The 23085-nt window shown below is 37.6% G+C and overlaps 1 long non-coding RNA gene across 2 annotated transcripts in view; it reads left to right on the top strand.

Annotated features, from left to right (window-relative positions):
- The first annotated feature begins 12214 nt into the window (after positions 1–12214).
- LOC123582629 overlaps positions 12215–23085 on the top strand; it is a 49246-nt gene continuing 38375 nt past the window's right edge. For both annotated transcript variants that reach the window (XR_006704491.1, XR_006704492.1), the window contains exon 1: positions 12215–12298. This is a non-coding gene — a long non-coding RNA (uncharacterized LOC123582629). The remainder of the gene's footprint in view (positions 12299–23085) is intronic.

Below are 23085 nucleotides of genomic sequence, written 5' to 3' on the forward strand. Positions count from 1 at the left end.
CTTTTTGAAGCATACATTAGTTTATTATTTCTGTAGTCTGTCATGACTAACAGGTATTGCCATAAATTATATTTTCTGAGTCTAATAAATTCTTAATATTATGCTGTTTCAATTGTTTTTATTTTCTAAAAGACTTCATTAAAATATACTCTGGAATTTTAGAATCTTAAAATCAACACAGATTTTCTAGATGCATCCGTGATGCATAATTATCTTGTTCATGTCTTATTTAGCTTTCCCTTGAACATGGGCCAGGCTGAGGTCAGTGGAAGTATATTCCAACAGCACACTGCACTGGAGAATCTTGTCAAGTTTCTGAAGTTAGCATTCAGTCTTTTCATTTGTTATTTGTCTTGGTATTATGTATAAAATTTATTAATTCGTTGATTCTAAAAACATTTACCATGTTCTTGTTATGTGTAAAGTATATTAATAATACTCAGATAGAAAATGCATAGTTGGGGTGCCTGGGTGGCTCAGTCAGTTGAGCATCTGACTTCAGCTCAGGTCATGATCTCACGGTTAGTGAGTTCGAGCCCTGCATCAGGCTCTGTGCTGACAGGTCGGAGCCTAGAGGCTGCTTTGGATTCTGTGTCTCCCTCTCTCTGCCCCTTCCCCGCTCATGTATGAATAAACGTTAAAAAAAAAAAAAAAGAAAGAAAGAATGCATAGTTGGTCTTTACCTCCAAAGAGTTCATAATCTGGTAGAAAGGTAATGCAATATGCTAAATGTAATGGTGGAGTTATGTATGTTAATTTTTATGAGTAAAGAGAAAGATTTTTAATTGGCATTGAGAAGAGAAGGAGATAAAAAAAAAACCATTCAGAAGATGGTGATTCAGGAGTTGGCTATTAAGTAAAAGTTATGAGTTGGCTAGATATGAGGAGAACCATAAAGGAAGCAGGAAGTGGGGAGGTGTTTGTATTTCCTATTTCCTTTCCTTTATTCCTCTTTTTCTTCGAATAAATATCCATTGAAACGTATGTGCCAGATATACCACAGATGAATGAGATAAAGTCTAAAGAAAAGGTACAAAGAAGCAAAGAGATACAGGCAAAAAAGATATGGTGTGTGTGTATAAATATACTAAATTCAGAGGCAAGAGTGGAAAGCTAGCCAGAGTTCAGGGTACAAAGGATTATTTATGTCCAGAGATGGATTTTGGACATTATCCTATAGGTAAAAGTTATCTTTTAAAGGTAATTAATATTTAATATTAATTGTAATGTAAAAGTAACTAACAGATTTTGAATTCATTATACTAACTAAAATAAGTCAGACAGAGAGATGGATATTAATTATACTTATAAATAAGTTAGGAGAGAAAATAATTTGAATTTAGAGACTTAATATATAGATGTGGAAATTGAGGAAGAGGGGAGAATAAGAAATGACAATTCATATTTAGACTGGGTAATGTGGTAGTTCCAGCATGGGAGAATAGGTATGAGTAGGATTCAGTTTTGAACATGCTGTATTTAAGGCTACTAGTGTACCCAGGTAGGTGTGTCCATGAATCAATTGTTTATGTGAGTCTGAAGCTGAGTGTAGAGTCTTGGATGCATATTCAAATTTTAGACTCATAGGCTTTTAGTTGATAGCCAAACTAATAAAAGCATATGAGATTATTGATAAATAATTGAAGATAGAGAAGAAAAGTGGCCCCCAAATAGTGGTGGGAGATATTATTTTAGGGATTGATGAAGGATGAGGAAGGAACCACTGGATAAGCAGACAAGAGGAAATCAGAGGTGGATGAGAAAAATTAGGAGTGCATTAAAAACTAAGGGAATGGAGAGCCTAAAGAACAGGGTTGGTTGACTACTGAATGGAACAAAAAAGCCAATAACATGGGACATGAAATATGAGTGCTGGACTCGGCTTGTTGGAAATCATTCCTGACTCCTGGAAAAGGTGGCATCAGTTAGGTGGAAAAAAAAAGAAGCAAATTTGGGATGAGATGAAAGATAAATGCGACAAGAAGTAACTCATACTTGTTTTATGCTGTTGTTTGAGAAGTTTAGATGTGATAAGAGGAGATTGACTTTTCTAGAGGAAGTTGTGGAGTTGTGGAAAGTCTCTTCAGGATGTGAAGGAGTGGAGATCAAAAATGATCAAAAATACTTTGGGGAAGTACCATGGGAAAGGGAGAGTTTCCAGTACCCGATGTAGTTCCTGGCACTTCCTTTGGTGGTAGGCTTTAATGTGTTTAGTTTTAGATCAAGAAGAGGGATAGATGAAGCAAGGTCCCAGAGAAAGAGAGGCAGGAGGGATCATGGGTGGAGAGGCTGACTTTGAACAAAAGTACACTTCTCTAGGAATCTTGGAGACAGGCTAAGAGGGATGAATGTGGATGTAGAGAAGTTACGAGTTAGTGGGGAAAGAACAGAAAGTGAGGAAGCAGGGATAAGGCCGGTTGAGGAAGCTAATGATTTATCTTCTTAATTTGAAGGGACTAGTTAGGAATGGCCCTCTGCTAAGAGTTGAAGGGAGGCAGGTAGCAATGAAGTATAGGATTTCTGGAAGCAACAAGTGTTCAGTATATTTGATGAAGAGAATGGAAATGGGAGCTGAGCAAGGACCACGGAACAAGTACCCCCTGAAGCTAGGGACCATGAATTCATTCTCCAGTCCCATTCTGGCTATAGAAAGGAGTAAAAGAAGGTAGCAATATAAATCTTGGACCAGACTTTTGTTAGGGTGGAGTGCAGCAGAAGGCTAGGAAAAGCAGGGGATTGACAGTACTGATGAAAGTGTAGTACAGATGATCAAGCTTGGGATTTGTGCATCTACCCTGGGTCTGGCTCAGGGCCAGGTGAGCAAGTGCATGGTCCTGAGCAGGTGTCCCTTCTATGGACAAGATGACAGAAGTTGCAAGAAGAGCAAATCTCAAGGGCAGTACTGGTAGTGGAACTAGTAGAACATTACTATTGATGAAGCAAAGCCCTCATAAAAAATCTATGTTCATGTTAGGGATATTAATATACAATGGCTCAACAAACAAAGGTGCCCTTGATATTATGTTCTCCTAGAAAAATACCAAGAATCATGTCTGTATATGTGTATGTGCATGTGTATGTGTGTGTGTGTATGTATATATATATATATATATATATATACATCTTTAATGTTTTACTAATTAAATTTCTGTAACTGTTTTCAAGTGTATGTTAAAGTGCTTCTTCAAAATAGTCTTTTGAGATTATCATCCTGGAATTTAATCATACATCTATTGGCAAATATTTTGCATTGTTGTATTCTCTATATGTATTGGCCTACCTAATAATGTACTGTAGTCAAAGAAAATCCATATTTCATAGATTTATTGAGATATAATTTACATTCCAGAACATTCACTGACTTAAACTGTAAAAATCAATGTTTTTTTTTTAGTATACTTACAGAGTTGTACAACCATAGTTAAGCAGCCATTAGTATAATCTAATTTTAGAATATTTTCATCAGCAGCAAAGAAACCTCACAACCATTAACAGTCATGCTCCAGAGCTTCCCAGCTCTAGGCGGCCACTAATCTACTTTCCATCTCTGTATATTTGCTTATTCTGGACATTTAAACCCTTGTGTTTTAGTATTCCTTTTTGCCCCCCCCCCCCTTAAATACATAAACTTATGTCTGGAAAAGTCTGTGTATTTCCTCTAGCTTACGGCTAATTGTTCCTCTTGTTTCTTTCTGTGTGTAGATCTTCAATAAATGGCAGTCTTTCTCCAGAGTCTGGGCTGATGGTCTTTCCCACCACAATGTCAGTGGTGAAAGCAGTAATCTATGATCTGGATGTGATGGCAGTGTTGTATACTCTTTATGTTTGATTTGAGACACTGGCCCTGGCAGTGTAGCTCCAGATAGTTCCAAGCCTGTTTCTTTAGCATTCCAAATGGTTCAATAGCCTCATTTTCTGTTTCCTTTATTTTTTTTAAGTTTATTTATTTATTTTGAGAGAGACAGAGATAGCACAAGTAGGGGAAGGACAGAGAGAGATGGGTGGAAAGAGAGAATCCCAAGCAGGCTCCGCACTATCAGCATGGAGCCTGACATGGGGCTTGAACTCACAAAACTGCAGGATGATGACCTGAGCTGAAACCAAGAGTCTGATGTTTAACAGACTGAGCCACCCAGGTACCCATCAGTTTCCTTTAATTTTAATCAAAGGTATGTATGAACATAATTTAAAGAGTCAAATCATTCTCTATAGCTACATTTGAAAGCCAGCATCCTCCTAACCAATTGCTACTCCATCCCAATTTTCAGATGCACAGAGATTTTCAACGTTTTTAGTTATCATCATCATCATCATCATCGTCATTATCATTTTGGCATTTACTTCCATAAACCTAGATACCATGTTTGTATTGCTACTTCTTAATTTTTTTATTTTAGTTTTAGAAATCACCACTGACTTAACCTCCCTTTTACCACCTCCATGCACATATACATGCATATCATTCATCTATCATTTCAATATGGTTAAATATATTCAATACATAACCATATTTTGGGTTAGATTGGCATTCAATGTTTCAGAGCTGAAACCTATAGTACATACTAACTTATACTTTCTTGATTTTTTCTTTTATGAGATTAATAATCATATTTTTGTTATTGTTTGCTTAGCTTCCATCATCACTAATTTATCCCTAACCTTCCCCTAGTTATCTAAATCTCCTTAAATATATATTCTACCAATTTTACCTTTTTTGGAGGCATTTCTTCTTGAGCTTTCTGCAAGCTGCGATCTAGATTTGTTCCTTTTTCAAGAGGTCTGATACACAGCTATCATATTGAGTTGCCCTTGGCCATCATCCTTGGGATCTCCTGTTCCTTGAATCTCATTGTCTTTCTCTTTTTGTGTTTTGTTTTCTCATTTGGGGGAGTTATATCTTTCAATAACTTTTGGAGAGAAGATTCATAGATAATTTTTTGAAATTTTGAATACTTGAAATTGTTAAGTTTATTTTCACTCATAATTTATATTTCTGTCTAGTATAGAAATTTTTTTTTTCAACGTTTATTTATTTTTGGGACAGAGAGAGACAGAGCATGAACGGGGGAGGGGCAGAGAGAGAGGGAAACACAGAATCGGAAACAGGCTCCAGGCTCCGAGCCATCAGCCCAGAGCCTGACGCGGGGCTTGAATTCACGGACCGCAAGATCGTGACCTGGCTGAAGTCGGACGCTTAACCGACTGAGCCACCCAGGCGCCCCGAGTATAGAAATTTTTTATTAAGGTTAGTCATTCTTCAGAATTTTCAAGGTAATATTCAATCATTTTTTGTAGTTTAAATGTTGAGGAGACTTAAGAAAATTTGATTTTTAATTTTGTTTTTGCCTTGCTTTTCTCTAGAAGCTTTTAGAATGTTCTCCTTATCCCCAGTTATATTAGAAAACATAAGTGTCTTCTTTTATTACTCATACAGAACACTTCACCTCTGACACTTATGGTCACCGAGTATGTGTTTTTTTTTTTTTTTTTCCCTCTCACCAAATAATCTATGACACCAGCTGGATGTCTTATAATTTAAATCAATCCTGACACCATCTAGCTGGAGGTAGCATCAGATCCCACAGGTTAAGGGCCCAGCCTCACAAGACTACCCCCAACTTTAAGTGTCAGTCACAAGTCCAGGTTGTCACCAGTGCTTCTGACTGATCCAATACAAAGCTGAGGTTCCCATGCTCCCCTATTTTGGTTCAACTAATTTTCTATAGTGGCTTGCAGAATACTTATGTTTATCAGTTTATTAAAGGATATGATAAAGAACACAGAAGAATAGTCAGATGAAAAGATACACAGGGTGAGGTCTGGGAGGTTGTGTGTGTGTGTGGGGGGGGGGGGGGTCCCAAGTGCAGGAGTTTTGTCCCCGTGGAGTTGTGGTGCATCACCCTCCCCAAGCATTGATGTGTTCCCTTACCGGGAGGCACACTGAACCCTGTATTTTTGGAATTTTTATGGAGGCTTCATCATGTAGGCATGATCAATTATTAATTTCATTTCCAGTCCCTCTCCCTTCTCTAGAGAAGTGGGGTGGGGGAGCTTAAATTCCAAGCTTCTAACTATGTTTTGGCCTTTCTGGTGACAAGATCTCATCCAGGAGCCACCCAGGATCCCACCCAGAGTCCCCTCATTAAAACAAAATATGCTGTTAGTGTTCTTATCACTTAGGAAATTACAAGGGTTTTAGAAGTTCTTGGTCCATAACCTGGGGCAGAGACCAATATATATATATATATTTTTTTCTATATATACCTCACACTAGCATTCTTAGATTGTACCTTGAAGCAGATCTATTTTTGCCCCATTTTTCAGAAAGTCATAGAATCTCTCAGTATGAAAATTTATATTCTTCAAATCCTAAAAGAGGTCTTTAAATATATCTAGATAATATATCCTCATTGTATTCATTTCTTCTATTTTTGGAGTTGCTTTAATTTGACTGTTAGACTTTCTAGAATGACTTTAATATTCTTATATACCTTTTTCTTTTACTTTCCATTAGAAGTCTTTGACTTTAATTTTTGAGAGATTTTCTCCACTTTATATTTCAATCCATCCATTTACTTTTTAATATTTGCAACACATTTTTAATTTCTAAGAGGATTATTTTTCCCTCTGAATGTCCTGCTCCTCTTTTATTTATTTATAGCACTCTGTTCTTTTATTTATAGCACTCTTGTTTTCACAAGTATATTTTTTCTTACTCCTCTGAAGGTATTGTTGCTAGCTCATTTTTAGAAGTTTTCATCTCTGTGCTATGCATAATCTCTATTTTCTCAAAGTTGCTTTTTCTGTTTTTTTTTAAATGTTTTTTTATTTTATTTTCGAGAGAGAGCATGAGCAGGGGACGGCAGAGAGAGAGGAAGACTGAATTGGAAGCAGACTCCAGACGCTGAGCGTGTCTGCACAGAGCCCAACATGGGGCTTCAACCCATGAACCATGAGATCATGACCTGAACGGAAGTCAGATGCTTAACCAACTGAGCCACCCAGGTGCTCCATCTTTGTTTTGATCTCTTTCATGTGAGAGAATTTCCGCAGATACAGGATGATCCTTGACTGTCTACCTGTATTTGAGACAGGGCAATAAAAAGCTAGGTAGAAATTCTCTTTGAATTAGAGCTTTTGACTGTAAGTTTCATTTTGTGGTAATGTGACTAGGGCATTATATAAAGAAGTCCCAAATCAGCAGTATCTTTAGCTTTTGTCCCCCTACCTCCTTTTGGAACTTGTCATCTTCCCCAGAGAAGAAACTTTTAATGCCCTCCAAAGCCTATTGCTTATGTTTTATCTATTGAGATGGGGAAGAGGTCTGGAAGTTTTCTTGAGTCTCTCTGCTGCATTTTAATGAACATTTCTTGGATTGTATAAGTCAATTATCACTCTTTTAATACCTTTAGACTTCCCAATTTTTATTGCTTATTTCTCTTCTTTTATTCCTTTGGATTTATGAGTTTATTCCTTTAAAACTCATTCCTTCCTTCTTTTTAAAAATTTTTTAATGTTTATTTCTGAGAGAGAGAGAGAGAGAGAGACAGAGACAGAGCATGAGCATGAGCATGAGCAGGACAGGGGCAGAGAGAGAGGAAAACCTGGAGTCCAAAGCAGGCTCCAGGCTCTGAGCTGTCAACACAGAGCCCTACATGGGGCTCAAACTCATGAGCCCTGAGATCATGACCTGAGCCACCCAGGAGCCCCTCTTTCTTTTTAATAGAGCTTCAAGAAGGAACAAATTCTATTAATTAATTATCCACTTTTTTCCACTTAATCATTCATAGCTAAGTTCTATAGCTTACACTATGTACTTCACCTTATATACAGACACATGAATAATTTTAATTCAACTTAATAAATGTTATAATAAAGGAAAGAAATGTACTGAGTGCATAGAGGGTAAGACTGAACTTAATTAGAAAAGTTCATAAAGGTTTGTAATATTTATTTATTTAGTTATTTACTTAACATTTGGGCTAGAACTTAAAACATAAAAATCCGATTTGCTATTCATTAAAGGAAGTGAAGGAAATCTTGACACCACGACTTTAAATTGGGAAGGTACATTTCTGGTTTGTTTCACAGACTTCAGATTTATATCCTCAAAACAATTCTCTTAATTGGGATAATATCTCATATTGTAGATAAGAAAAGTGGGACCCAGGAGATTTATTTTTAAAAGAATAAAATTATCTAACAGGAAATTATAGGCTTGAATGTAAATATAGTTTCCAATTTCTCCAAAGCTATGCTTTGGGTGTAGAAATATAACAAGAATGAAATAAGAATCTTTATCAGAAACAAAAATGGCACTGCTATTAACTGATAAAATAATCACCCCTCAGAGTTTTCAGGAGTGATTGTCTAATTTACATTATACCTTGGTGCATTTTCTCCCCTTATGTCACTGATAAATATCCCACTCTGTTGGATTTTTTTTATTTGTTTGTTTGTTTTACTTCTTTCCTACACTTGTACTTATTTTGTGTACAGAAAGGGCATTTTTTTCTTCTTCTGGGGATTGTGGAAGGAAGCTAAATCAAATCACTTAACTTATATTTTGAGACTCATGGATTAATTTCTTCACACCCTTTCTGTCCCAAGTTTCAATGACCTCCAGATATATCTCCCCTGTGTGTTAGCAGAGGCAGAACTATAAGACAGGTTTCACGTGTTCAGCATTTATGGATTTATGGATGCTCAAACATCATTTTTACCTGCTCCATCTTCCACCTTCCCTTCCCTTTTGGGGCTTGTCATCCTTGCTTCAAGACTGAGCACGAGTAAACTCTCCTTATATGAATTCCTTTCTCTCAGGTGGTTTGGACACAAGTGGCACGAAGTGTATCTCTTGATTTTCTGTAAAGTATTGCAACAATACCATTTGATCAACCCTTTGCTCATTTATTCCCTTATTTGATCTTTTATGAGACACTGAATACAAACTTTGCATAGGGAACTAATTAACTGTAGGGAAACAGAAATGACAAGACCTAAAATTTATTGAGTGCTTATTTTGCACTAGATTCATTCTAAATCTATATACTGTATCAGTTCTCACTATTTCAAACTTCTATGAATTTCCATTTATTATTATTATCATTATTCCATTTTACAGATGAGAATTTTGGGGTACAGATTTAAGTAAGTTTCCTCCAATCCAGTACACAGTACTAAGTAGAGCCTATATTTGAACAAGTGTAGTCTGGCCAGGAAAAAAGCTTCCAGTCAACCCCTTGCGGGTCAAGATCAGCCTTGTTCTGCAGGGATGCATTTAGCACTTACTACCTGGAAGTTTCAGTTAACATTTTAAACTTATTTGTGTGTTCATGGACATTTTATAAGCATTGAAAGAGTAGAGACCCTTCAGGCAAGCAGAATAACAAAGTAGGCACTTAGAATTTACAGAGGAGTTTAGCCCAAATGCCCTTAGGGTTGGAAATCTCTTAGGCACCTCAATCCGCAACAACTCATAGGCTAATCCTAAATGGACCCAAAACAATGTAGTCAGGTTTCCCAGTGCCATATGGTAGAAGAAAGAACACTGGACTAGACTTGGAAGACTTTGTCTTAATTCTGGCTCTTTCTCTTTTTCTAGTATGTAATTGGGGAATTGAAAGCCAGTCACTCTTTCTACACCTTGGATTTTACATCTGGAAAACAGTGAACCTAATACCTGATGCCTTACCTCGTACTGTTTGAGTATAAAATTATACAGTGTATGGAAGAGGTATACAAACTTTAGAGCACTAAAAAAGACAATCATTCATTGGGTCAGTGTGAAAAAGGTAAGCAGTTGAGCTGTAAAAGTAATCATACATTAAGTCTTGTTTCTTTTTCTCCATTGAAAAGATTTTCATCTGTCTTCTAGGAGATCATACTTGCCCAGTTTTCTTCCTACTTTACTGGCTGTACCTTTTCAGACTTTTCTGATAATTCCTCTTTTTCATTCTGACCCTTTCAAACTGGAGATTTCCAAGCTCAGTCCATGGACCTCTTCTCTCTCACTCTTGACATGATCTCTTCCATTGTTCTGGTATTAAATGCCATACATATGTTAATGAATCTGAATTATACCTTCAGCTCAGTCCTCTCTCCTGAGCTCCAGATCCAATACCCAGGGTGATGATTAAAAAAAAAATTGGGGCTCCTGGGTGGCTCAGTCGGTTAAGCATCCGACTTCGGCTCAGGTCATGATCTCATGGTTTGTGGGTTCAAGCCCTGCATCGGGCTCTGTGCTGACAGCTCAGAGCCCGGAGCCTGTTTCAGATTCTGTGTCTCCCTCTCTCTATGCCCCTCCCCAACTCATGTTCTGTCTCCCTCTGTCTCAAAAATAAATAAACATTAAAAAAAATTAAAAAAAAATTAAGGGCACCTAGGTGGCTCAGTCAGTTAAGCGTCCCACTCTTGATTTTGGTTCAGGTCACAATCTCATGGTTTGTAAGATTAAGCCCTGCATCTGGCTCTGCACCAATAGTGTGGAGCCTGCTTGGGATTCTCCTTCTCTCCCTCTCTTTCTGCCCCTCCCCTGCTCTCTCTCTCTCTCAAAATAAATAAATAAATAAAAACATTTTTTAAAAAGATCATGTTGACCTTACTCAAAACCTTCCAATGCCTCTTGATTCCATTCAGAGTAAAAGCTAAAGTCCTTACAGTGACTGACAAGCAAGGTCCTACCTGTCTTAGCCCCTTATAGATCTCCAAAATCTCCTGTTTGTCTTTACCTGGCTCCCTGGGTTCCAGCCATTTGAGCCTCCTTAATGTTCCTTAAACACAGTGAGCACTCTTGTTTACAGAGCCTTTGTGCAGCTTGGGCACCCATCCTGCTGATGATCATATGGACAAATCCCTTGACTTCCTCAAGTCCTTCCTCAATATCTCCTTCCAATGAGACCCAATCTGTACCAAACTATTTTTTTTTTTTTTGACCAGCCTATTTAAAGATGCTTGTCCCCATGTTCTGAGAACCCTGAACACATTACACTGCCTACATTTTTCCTTAGCCCTTGTCTACTAATATACTCTATTTGCTATTACTGTCTGCCTATTCTATGCTAAAATATAACCTTCATGAAGGTAGAAATGGTTTTCATTTGTTTTATTCAGTGATGTTTCACAAGTACCCAGAATACTGTCTGGCATATGATGGACACTTAACTGACATTCACTGAATGAATGAGTGAATTGATGAATGAGTTCCAAGACATAAAACAAACTGTTAAAATGTATCAGAAGGAACATCATTTAGAAATCTTGGCATAAAGGGAGGGTAGGATTGGATCTATAAAGATACTGTCACACACATGGACAGGTCAACTTGTTGGTTCCCAAACTTCCCTACTCCATGTAGCTCCTGATACTACATACCCAAGAGCCTATCTCTCACTCACCCTCAGTAGGAAAACAGAAGAATTTTTGGAGAAGAAGCTTAAAAAAATCATAATTTTCTATTATCTTTTACAGATTTATTTTTAGTTCTACTTGGATAATAAGGAAAGAATTTTTGTGCTCTTCAACATATTTGAACATTTGAACATATTATTTTCTTATAAATAATTGACACCCCTTTAACCAGTGATGACAAAATCTTATTCCACAGTTGAGAGAGAAATAGCCCCCAAATCTAAATGCTTTTTTAACATTTGTACCTAATCTAATCTAATTGTAATGAAGTAATCAAGCAATACATATAAATAGCTATTATCAGATGCCTTCCTATTTATTTCCATAAAAGGAAGAGCTTAAGTTACTTAGAAGGCTCAATATTCTGAATACTGGGGTCACCCTAATGAAGGAAAGGGGCACACAATTGGAGGCTGAAAATGACAGTGGTAAATGTGTAAATTTAGACAAAAATCATAGCCATGCTTGGTTATCTTTGACAGACAGAGTTTTTACAGACTTTGCCTAGGAACAGAGAACATGTGGCACTGAATCAGAGATGTGCCCTGTGTCAGTCCTTCAAGGGTGCTCCAGGCCTTCAAGCACAGCAGGATGAGGATCCTGCTATAGACTGAATGCTTGTGTCCAAGCAAAAATTTTTATGATAAATCCTAATCCTCAGTGTGATGGTATTTGGAAGTGAGGTCTTTGAGCACTGGTAAGTCATGAAAGAGAAATCAACATAAAGGAGATTTGTGACCTTATAAAGGAGATTCCAGAAAGCTAGCTGGCTTCTTCCAACATGTGAGGTCATAATGAAAAGATGGCTGTCTATGAACCAGGAAGCAGGCTCTCAGCAGACGCTGAGTCTTCCAGTGCCTTGATTTTAGAATTCCTTGACTCCAGAACTGTGAGATATTAATGTGTACTATTTATAAGCCATTCAGTTTATGATTTTCTGTTGTAACATCCTGAATGGATTAAGATAGACCCATGGGTGTTGCTGCCACCACCTTTAGGCATGCTACCTCTGTTTCCCTCTACTATCTACTATGTCTTTTAAAAAAAATAGATCATTTTTTTATATTTAGAGGAATAATTAACCAAGTATTATTGTTCTTAAAATAAAAATTAATTAATTCTTTGATCAAATGATAAGAGTTTGGTAAACTGCTTCAGCTCAGCCTGACTATAGCACCAGAAGGAACAGCTTGTATAAATACAGTTCTCTCTGCTGAGTGGAGTGAATTTCCTACTTAATTTTCAACCCTTTCTATTGGCTATTTTTCCAGAAATAATTCCATTTTGTGCCTATTTTGACGACTTATGATGATACCTACTTATAAAAATACTCACCACTCATAATTCTTCATATCATCTGTGCCCAAGTACACATATGGGCACATGAAACAGACTGAATCTAAGGGTCTGAGAAGAAAGTGGGCTTACAGAAAAATTGTTTTACAAAATCTCTTCCTTGGTTTAATAATGTATTTATTTAGGTGCCAGCCAAAATTGCAAAGATCATGACATATTCTGATTGATATTTTATGGGTTAACACATTGGTCATTTACTTTAAGAATACATCATAGAAGTCTTCTCCCCTCAGTTCAGATACTAAATTAGACACAAACTTGACTGTAACAAGTCACAGAGGGAAGGGATATCAAGAAATACATACTATTTTCCCCCAAATTTCCTCATGACGTTGAATATAAATGTCTTTCTCATTTACACTGCTGGGGTTAATATTGTTGGTCACATGTCTTACAGTAATTTCAAGTCCATAGAAAAACAAAACAAAACAAAACAAAACAAAACAAAAACTTTGCCTAACATTTCATATGTTAGAAAATTGCATATTTTTTGTTAATTGTCAATTCACTGGACTATTAAATCCACTTTAGTCTGTATTTTGTGGAGTGATCTAAAGAAACTGTGAAATTATCTCATGTTGTTAACAGGAGGGGCAGCTTAAACTATAAACAACTTGTTAGCACAGGTTTTAAACCTTTATTCTTTTGGTATGAATCATGTTTCAAAGCCGGTCTTCCATATTATTTCTAAATGTACAAAAACAGAATCAATTGGTTACTGGAGCCAGCTTCATAAACTCAGCCCTCAGTATTTTCTTCCCTTAGTTTATCAATTTCTTCAGGCTGGGTGACAAGAATATCCCCATCCCCTGTTCTTGTCCAAAAGGAAATGGAGTACTACAGATGCATTCCAAGGTATTTGGAAACCTCATTCTAACATAAGGATCATTCCTCCTATTGGAGAGAACACTGCGGAACCACAGATGGTTCAGGAACAAGCAACTGGGCCAAGTTTTAACATTTTAGTGTTGCCACATTGGGTTTTGTTTCCTACTAATAATGCAGCCAAGTATCTTGAAGCTCTTGCCCCTAACAGGAGGCTGCTTCTCAGTGGTCCTTACTCAGGGATTAGGATCCTATTTTTTTCCTTCATTAGATGGATATTAAGTCAATGCACCGCCTAATAATATTTGGCCCAAACATGTCATTCCTTATTTTTAAGTTGGACAACTTATAGCTCCAGGAAACATAAATAATTGAAAAGCACTTTATATTTTATCAGTTTCTCACAACACTTTTATGAAGTGGGCTAGTGTTACTGAGATATCATTGCAAATGCAATGATGGGTGATATGTTTCCTTTTCACATAATGAACTGCAAAATAAGGTCACCAAGGGAAAATCTGGAATCCATTAGAATTTTTCTTTTAAAACTAATCACTATCATTTACAAGGAAATAATAAATCACCTTAAATTGAATGTAGCCTGCATTTATGTCTATAGAGTAGTAAGTGCAGAAGAGGGTTGGTCCCCCAGTGACCCAGGAGAGGGAAGGTCAAATCTGCCTGTACCCATATTGTAAGAAGCTGAAAGAAATCCTGGAATCTTATGGGATTCTAGCTCATACTTTCTAAGGTATGTATTTTTTTTTACATCATGAATTGCAAAGGGAGATCTGTGGAAAGTCTCAGATCCTAGTCAGGTGAGCCACAGCAGTAGAGGCCATGACTCACTGGCTAAGGTGATGTTTATTTGCTTTGTGCTGTGCCACTTTCTCAGCTCCTCTGGGTCCTTTTCTTCCAAATTGAAAGCAGTCCCTAAAAATGAGAAATAAAGTAATAGCAAAAGTCATTTCTTTAAGGACTAGGTTACTAAAAGAGCCTGCATTTCTGTTCCTGGCATTTTCCTCTTGCCTAGCCCTAGCCTACTGCCATTGGTGTGCCACTTTGTTTATTGGAGTGGACAAAATGCATCTTCCTTTACAGTTGAGCTGTTGAATGCCAGCTATGTTGTGTGCTAAGGCTCTGTCCAGCCTCATTTGTCTAATATTGGAGCTGCTAAATCTGTAAGGACACAGCATGAAACAGAAAGTGCACATTCAAATAAAAATTCCCTGAGTGCACACTCTGATGGTCCAGCATGGCAGGTTCCCAGGGGAGAAGAGAGAAGCACAAGGATGGGCTCTGACTTCCCCTTTAACCCCCTTCTCCTGAGTCAGAATGGGTAGCAGTGGGATAGTGAAGAAGTACAAAGAAGTAATCTGAATTACTTCTGAACTTGTGCCAGCATGTCTATACAATCCTTTAATCAACACCAGTTTCCTAGTCATTTAAGTAGCTTCATTTATTGCTTCATTCTAGAAGTACATCTGGGAACTTTCCAAACATACAGACTCTAAGCATTCTAAAAGCTAAGTCAAGATAAGTCCCAGTAAGTAGCTCTTCAGTCGTGGGTTTATGTGATGGTGAACTTTGTCTTTTCTTTGGTGACAAGTTTACTAAGAACAGACCACTACAACTCCTCTGGTTCTATCTTTGTGGTTCAGATAGAGAGGCATTAAAATAACCCAAGATATGTCACAGCCTTTCTGTCTAAAATATCTTTAGATGGCATGTCCTCAGTTATAAATCTATTTCTTGCAAAAGGAACTTCTAGGTTGGAAAATTTCCCATACCTTTACATTAAGGCTTTCTTTGTTTTTTTTTTTTAATTTTTTTTTCAACGTTTATTTATTTTTGGGACAGAGAGAGACAGAGCATGAACGGGGGAGGGGCAGAGAGAGAGGGAGACACAGAATCGGAAACAGGCTCCAGGCTCTGAGCCATCAGCCCAGAGCCTGACGCGGGGCTCGAACTCACGGACCGCGAGATCGTGACCTGGCTGAAGTCGGACGCCCAACCGACTGCGCCACCCAGGCGCCCCAAGGCTTTCTTTGAAATATTAGAAATTATCTCCAATTCTAACCCTGTCTATTTTATTGACAGAGACATGGAAAAGTGAGGGATATGGAGAAAAAATAATTGCATGCTAAATTCCCAGTCTTCTAGAAAAAGCATAGTGAAATGTGTTGCCATTAGATAAATTAATAGATTATTATAATATTTTTTTCTAAGGAAGTTGGTAATACCTGAATCTTGTTCCAGATAAACCACTTGTATCTTCCTGATCTCCAGTAAAAGTGAACATACAGAATATAATTAGCAGAGCAAGGCAAATAACATGTGAATCTTTGACCCCAATTGAGGCAGGCTCTTTAGGACATCATTGTACCCTAGTGTTGGTGGGCTCAAGAGGTTATTATCGACCTGATCCCACAGCTCATCTTTATGATGAGTTATTTGGTCCAAAGTCACAGGCCCTGGGAGCTGTTTGCCAGGTAGTGTGTATGACATTATTGCCACTACAGGCAAAACAAAACAAACAAACAAAAAAACAAAACAAAACAAAAAACTTGGTGAAGAGGAATACTATACTGATACCTTATAATCTTAATGTGTTTCATTCACTGGGGCTGATTCAGTAATAGCTTAAATTCTTCGGATTGTACAGGTGGTGAAGACAGAATGTAGCCTGTCAAAAAGCAGATTTATTGACTGTGGATGCAGAAAATGCAGGGTTTTAGTTGATGGGTAACTGAAAGCAGGAGCTCCATACCTCTTGACTGGATCATCTCCTTCTGCATTTTCCTTGAAAGTGAGGCATGGTGCTTACACATTTGTGTTAACTTCCTTACAAGTCACTGCCAAAGAGGAAAGGATATACATGTTTCCTGGCTTCCATTTAGAAATCCTAGGGGCACTTTTAATAGGGCCAACTTGAGTCCTTCCAGCAATTATTGTGGCCAGGGAGATGAAAGACAGTGATGGATCTGTCAGATTTTGATACTGTAATTTCCAAGGGTTAAGTTCAACTGTCAGTGTACATATTTACTTAGGGGTTAGATGCTGTACTGAGAGCAATTGCTGATGTTTGTCTGGCACCTTCACCTCTGTTTACAGCCATTGTCCAGGATGTAATGAATTAGATCACTATTTTTTGCCTTGGGTGAATTAAGTGTAGTGAGAGAGGAATGGAAGACTCAAAATAAAGCTTTTCTTTTTCCTTCCTTCCTTCCTCCCTTCCTTCTTTCCTTTTTTTTTCTTTAATAGGGAAAATTCACATATTTCTAATTCTCTTTGGCAGAGATTTTAAGAGCACATTTGAGGTGTGAAGAGTTTGGGAAAAAGGCAGCATTGAGGTTCCCTTGTACTTCTCTGCCTTACTGGTTCTGATAGTACGTCCTGAGGTTTCACTAGTATGCTTTTATCAGTACACGATGCTACATGTACTTTTATTTTCCCCAGTGACCATAATTGCAATTTGGTATTTACAAACAAAATTGCTTCACAGAGCTATAACAAACAATCCTAAAATTTGTTTGGAACTGCAAAAGATCCTGAATAGCCAAAGCAATTCTGAAAAAGAAAAACAAAACTGGAAGCATCATGATTCCAGATTCCAAGCTATATTACAATGCTGTAGTCATCAAGACAGTATGGTACTGGCACAAAAATAGATACATAGATCAATGGAACAGAATAGAAAACCCAGAAATGGACCCACAACAATATGGTCAACTTATCTTCAATAAAGAAGGAAAGAATATCTAATGGAAAAAAGGTAGTCTCTTCAACAAATGATGCTGAGAAAACTAGACAATGAATGCAGAAGAATGAAACACATCAAAGAAGGCAAAGGGAACAAAAGCAAACATGAACTATTGGGGCTTCATCAAGAAAAAAACCTTCTGCACAGCAAAGAAAACAATCCACAAAACTAAAAGGCAGCCTACAGAATGTGAGAAGATATTTGCAAATGATACATCTGATAAAAAGTTAGTATCCAAAATTTATAAAGAACTTACCAAACTCAACACCCAAAAAACAAATAATCCAGTGAAGAAATGGGTAGAAGACATGAATAGACACATTTCCAAAGGAGACATCCAGATGGCTAACAGACACATGAAAAGAAGCTCAACATCACTCGTCGTCAGGGAAATACAACTCAAAACCACAATTAAGTGCCTCTTCACACTGTCAGAATGGCTAAAATTAACAACACAAGAAACAACAGGTGTTGGTGAGGATGTAGAGAAAGGGGAACCCTCTTGTGCTGTTGGTGGGAATGCAAACTGGTGAAGCCACTTTGGAAAACTGTGGTGGAGGTTCCTCCAAAAGTTAAAAATAAAACTACCCTATGATCCCACAATTGCACTACTAGGTATTTATCCAAAGGATGCAAAAATAATGATTCTAAGGGTTAAATGCTCCTCAGTGTTTATAGCACCATTATCAACAATAGCCAAACTATGGACACAGCCCAAATGTCCATCGACTGATGAATGGACAAAAAAGATGTGGTATGTATGTACAATGGAATATTACTCACCCATCCAAAAGAAAGAAATCTTGCCACTTGCAATGACATGGATGGAGCTAGGATGTATTATGCTAAGCAAAATATGTCAATCAGAGAAAGAAAATACCACATGATTTCACTAATAGGTGGAATTTAAGAAACAGATGAATATATGGGAAGAAAGAGAAAAAGAGAAGAGAGGGAAACAAACCACAAGGGACTTTTAACCATAGAGAACAAACTGAGGGTTGATGGAGGGAGGTGGGTGGGAAATGGACTAGATGGGTGATGGGTACTAAGGAGGGTACCTGTAATGAACACTCGGTGGTGTATAATTGATAAATCACTGAATTCTACTCCTGAAACCAATACTGCTGTATATGTTAACTAAAATTCAATTTAAAAAAAGAATTATTTGATACTAATTTTTTTTTAATGAAAACAAAAGTTTTTATTTGATTACCTCTTGGTATGAACCACAAGCAACAAAGCTGAGGGCTCTTTTTGTTTCTGCTTTTTTTTTCTTTTTCACTCTCTACTCAGACTGAATTAAAAATTTAATTTTAGTTAAGAACTGTTAAAACTAGAAGGCTCAGAAATGTCACAGGTCACACTTAAGTGACAGTGACAGCACTAGAATCAGGATCTTCTGGCTCTCAATTCAGTATCATGTACAGCTTTGCTGTATCATCAAGCCTTGTGACTTATCCATGCAAAGTTTAGCATTATAATTAAAAAAAAAAACAAAATAAGGTCTATATACTAAATATTTAATGATTTGTATGATAGTTTCAGTGTGTGGCAAATGGACACAATGAATAAGCAGTTTATATAGATTCTTATTATTCATAATATTGCTATGTACCCAAACCAAACATTTCTAATCTCATATTAGCTTCCTATTGCTGCTGTAACAAATTGCCACACAAATAGTGGCTTAAAATAAGATGAATCTATTAATTCTGGAGGTCAGAAGCCCTAAAAAGAAGGTGTTGTTGGTCTTGCCTTCCTTCTGGAGGCTCTAGGAAATAATACATTCTTTGTCTTTTCCAGGGTCTAAAGGTTACTCACATTCCTAGGTTTTATGGTCCCAAATCACTCCAACTCATGTTTTGATCACATCTCCTCCTCTGATCTGGACTCCCCCACTTCTTTCTGTAATTTATAAGGACTTTTGTGATTAGATTGGGCTCCCTAGATAATCCAGAATAATTATCCCAAGATCCTTAACCATATCCATAAAATTCCTTTCCATGTAAGTTAAAATAATCATGGATTCCAGGCATTAGTACTTAGACATCTTTGGGGACTGTTATTTTGCATACCACAAGGATCATTTAGGAATAAACAGAGAAATCTGAAAAAAGAAGCTCCAATGTCCCTCAGAATTTCTGGGTGTGTAACCCATATTTAACAGGAAGGTTCCATGCAGAACACCCAGGTAGTGAGAATCCTCCCCTTTCCTGACTCACTCAAGCCAATTAGTCTATTAGGTGGGGTTTTCAGTGGGGGTTTTCAAGAGAGACAAGGATGTGTGGAAAAGGAGTTCTTTTAAGTGTGCAGACAAGTTGAAGATCTGCTGCCTGGGGCTCTGTATAAACTAAGGAGAATGAGAACACATTCCTCATGACGGACAGGAGGACAGAAATGTTGGGAGAATGATGGACTTGCTGTGAGGTTATTATCTCAAAGATAAAGGAAGACTTTGCTATTGCTTCCTTTTCATTATTGAGCACTTTTTTTTCTCTTTTTTTATGTCTCATTATTTTATTATTATGGCAGAACATTTATTACCAGATGGCCACGGTTAAAATAGGCTATGTTCCTCAGGTTGTTCACGCAAGCAGAAATATATGCCCCCACTACTGGCCAGGTGGGCTGGGAGAACTGCTAAGGATACCCAGAGGGTTAGCCTGCAGCTGAAGCAGGGGGCAGGCTCTGCACCCCTCACATTTCTTATGCGTCCCTGATTGGTATACAATCAAAACACAATGACAGGAATAAAATCTCTCTCTTTAGGGAGGGCAAATGTCTTTAATGGTTACTCACATTAAATAATCATTTGTAAGTAGGACTATGTTTGTCCAAAGTATTGCTGAATAACTCCAGGTGTATCAATTCATTTCTCCAGTGGAATCAGAAAGCAGGCAGCAATCTGTCCCCAAATGGATAGCAAGTCAGGGAGTTCCCTAGAGACTGGATCAAGAGTCTTTCCCATGGTGAGGGGCGCATAGGTAGCTCAGTTTGTTAAGCGTCTGACTCTGGATTTCGGCTGAGATCATGATCTCATGGTTTGTGAGATTGATTCCCATGTTGGGCTCTGCACTGACAGCACTGAGCTTGCTTAGGATTCTCTCTCTCTTTCTGCCCCCTTCTCTAAATAAATAAATAAATAAATATTGAAAAAAATATTAAAAGCAAAAGAGTCTTTCCCATGGTGAACAGGAAGTCAAGTAAATGAAGTGAAACATGAATATTCTCTTAAGAGATGAACAAACAGGGGCTCTCTGGGTCCTAGGGCATTATGACAGGTGTCTATGTAATAGGTTCAAAGTCAGACTGTATCTCTTAAATAATAAAGACCTGCGGATTATCAGATCAAGACTCCAGTATGTATTTGAGCCCTGTAAGAAACTAGTCATATCCTGAATCCACACTCAGCTAAGCAGCCTCCAACTTCACCTCCCTTGAGATTGTTCCTGAAGTAGTCCTGTGCACATGAGGGCTTTGACTTTATTGGACATCATGAAATCAGCTTTCTTGAAAGCCTGGGTAAAGTCCTAGGTTTGGGATGCTATTCTGGGAGAGTGAGGGTATCATTTGATCAGTGCTGCTGTGTGCTCACCTCTGAGCAATGCATATTTGTTTCCTGTCTTTACATATATTTTAAAAGAATCTCCATTTTTATCCATACATCCAGAAAGACTTGTATGGAACATAGGACAGGGAGATGCCACCTAACTGACCACCTGCTTCTCATTAATGCATTGTGTGTCAGAGTTCCAGGGTATTCCAGAGGCTGAACTGGATGCCTCAGGGTCTTGCAGCAGAGTAATGAAGCAGCTGCAGAGCCAGTACCTGTATTTCAGATAGACTATTGTAACCTGATGGTTTCTCCACTTGTCATACTGAACATCACCCTCAGATCCATCCATCCACACACCACTTTATTGTGTTGCTCACCGTAGAGGAAAGCCCAGTGTAGAAGCTTGCCGACAAGCCTGATTGCTGCTGCCTTGGCCCTGTGGGAAGTTTGCCTTGGTGGCTTTTCATGGCCCTTTAGAAACCACTTTGCCATTAATCCTTCCCTCTCTTATCTCATATGCTCATGTTACATTCTGGCAGTTCAAAATCCCCACCTTTTCTGATCCAGGTTTGTGTTTCAATTGCAAAATGTCCACAGCCTCATCCAGTCCTGTGTCCTCAACATACTATAGTACCTGGGGCCTGATCAAGGTAGGTCATTTCTGAAAATGAGCTGAAACTTACTAAGTTGGTGTTTTAATTTCCTGAAAAAGATACTGGCTGAGTTGAAGAAGCATCCTGTAAAATTCAAAGATTCGACATTTCAACAACGTGGCACAGTTTGTCTCCCATACCTTTTTAGGGAAAGCAGACCAGGTGCATGGTGTAGGTAGAGGGGAGAGAGTGACTGTCTGGGTGAGTGGACTCGGGAATGGTGCAGAAGCACATTTCCCTCACTTAGTTGTGTTCAGCAAATGAGCAGGTGCAAAGTTATTTTTAATTGAGTTCTACCCCAGGGGCCTACAGTGAACTGAAGCTGTCTGTTGTGACCAGCTTTCTGCACATTCAGAGCTACTCATGGACCCCACAAGGAAACTTTTCAGTTCATCAACTGTGTCATCTATAAAGATAGAAAGCATTATAGAAAAAAAATACTAATCACTCTAAAACAGTCCTCAAAAGAGCACAGAGATAAAACCCAATATTTCTGGTTGACAACTGGCTAATGCAATAATTGCACTCTGCAATAGAACTTTCCATGGTGATGGAATGTTCTATTTCTGCTCTGTTATTGAGCACTTGAATTATGGTTTGTGTGATTAGGGAGCTAAATTTTTTATTTAATTTAATTTTAATTTAAGTAGCCAGATGTGGCTGGTGGCTATTATACTGTAGAGTGCCAGGGTAGTGTGGTTTGGATTATGCCAATAAAATCTATGCTAATAGCTACAGAATTGAATGTAATTACTTAAGAATAATCCTCTTGCTAATCTGCTGTATATTTGGGATGTCCTATTATTTCTAATAAAAAAATGAGTGTAATAGGACTTGGTACGTTTTACCACTTTAATAAAATGCTTTTCATTTTGTGCTTATATTTGGATAAGTAAAGAAGATTATAGCTGTAAACTATATTTTAAGCTAGTGTAACTTCCAACGGAGATAAAATAACTCTGTCTTTTTCCATACATGAGGTTAATGAAACACTATTATGCCTTTTACACTTATTTGAGGAGACTTTGATTGCTAAAATAAAGAGAAAGAAAAGGATTTTAAAAATGTTGTGTTTGTATATCATTTCAAAAATAGAAACTTTGGGAGGAGAAAAAATTATCAATTACAATTACTTCTAGTAGCATGGAAGTTAAGAATACCAGTCCATACACCACTGAAAGTGTTTTATTCTATCAGGCTGTTGCTGAAATTTGTATTTCCCTAGCAACAAAGCAGTAGATAGGTTTTTCCTTCCAAGGTAATTAGGCATGTACTGACACACAACCACATTTTATGCTATTCTACACAGTGAAATAACAACAACTAACATTTATTTAGTACTTGCTAAGAGTCAGGCACTATTCTTTGCAATTTACATGTATTAACTCTTTTTAACCTTATTACTGTTATTATTCACATTTTATGGTTGGATAAAGAGAGAAGTTGGGTATGTTTCCCAAGGTTACAAAGTAGTAAACAAAGAGGTCTCTAATTTTGTGATTTTATTCACAGGTTAACAT

This window comes from Leopardus geoffroyi, chromosome B3 (assembly GCF_018350155.1).
Source record: "Leopardus geoffroyi isolate Oge1 chromosome B3, O.geoffroyi_Oge1_pat1.0, whole genome shotgun sequence".
NCBI classification, from domain to species: domain Eukaryota; kingdom Metazoa; phylum Chordata; class Mammalia; order Carnivora; family Felidae; genus Leopardus; species Leopardus geoffroyi.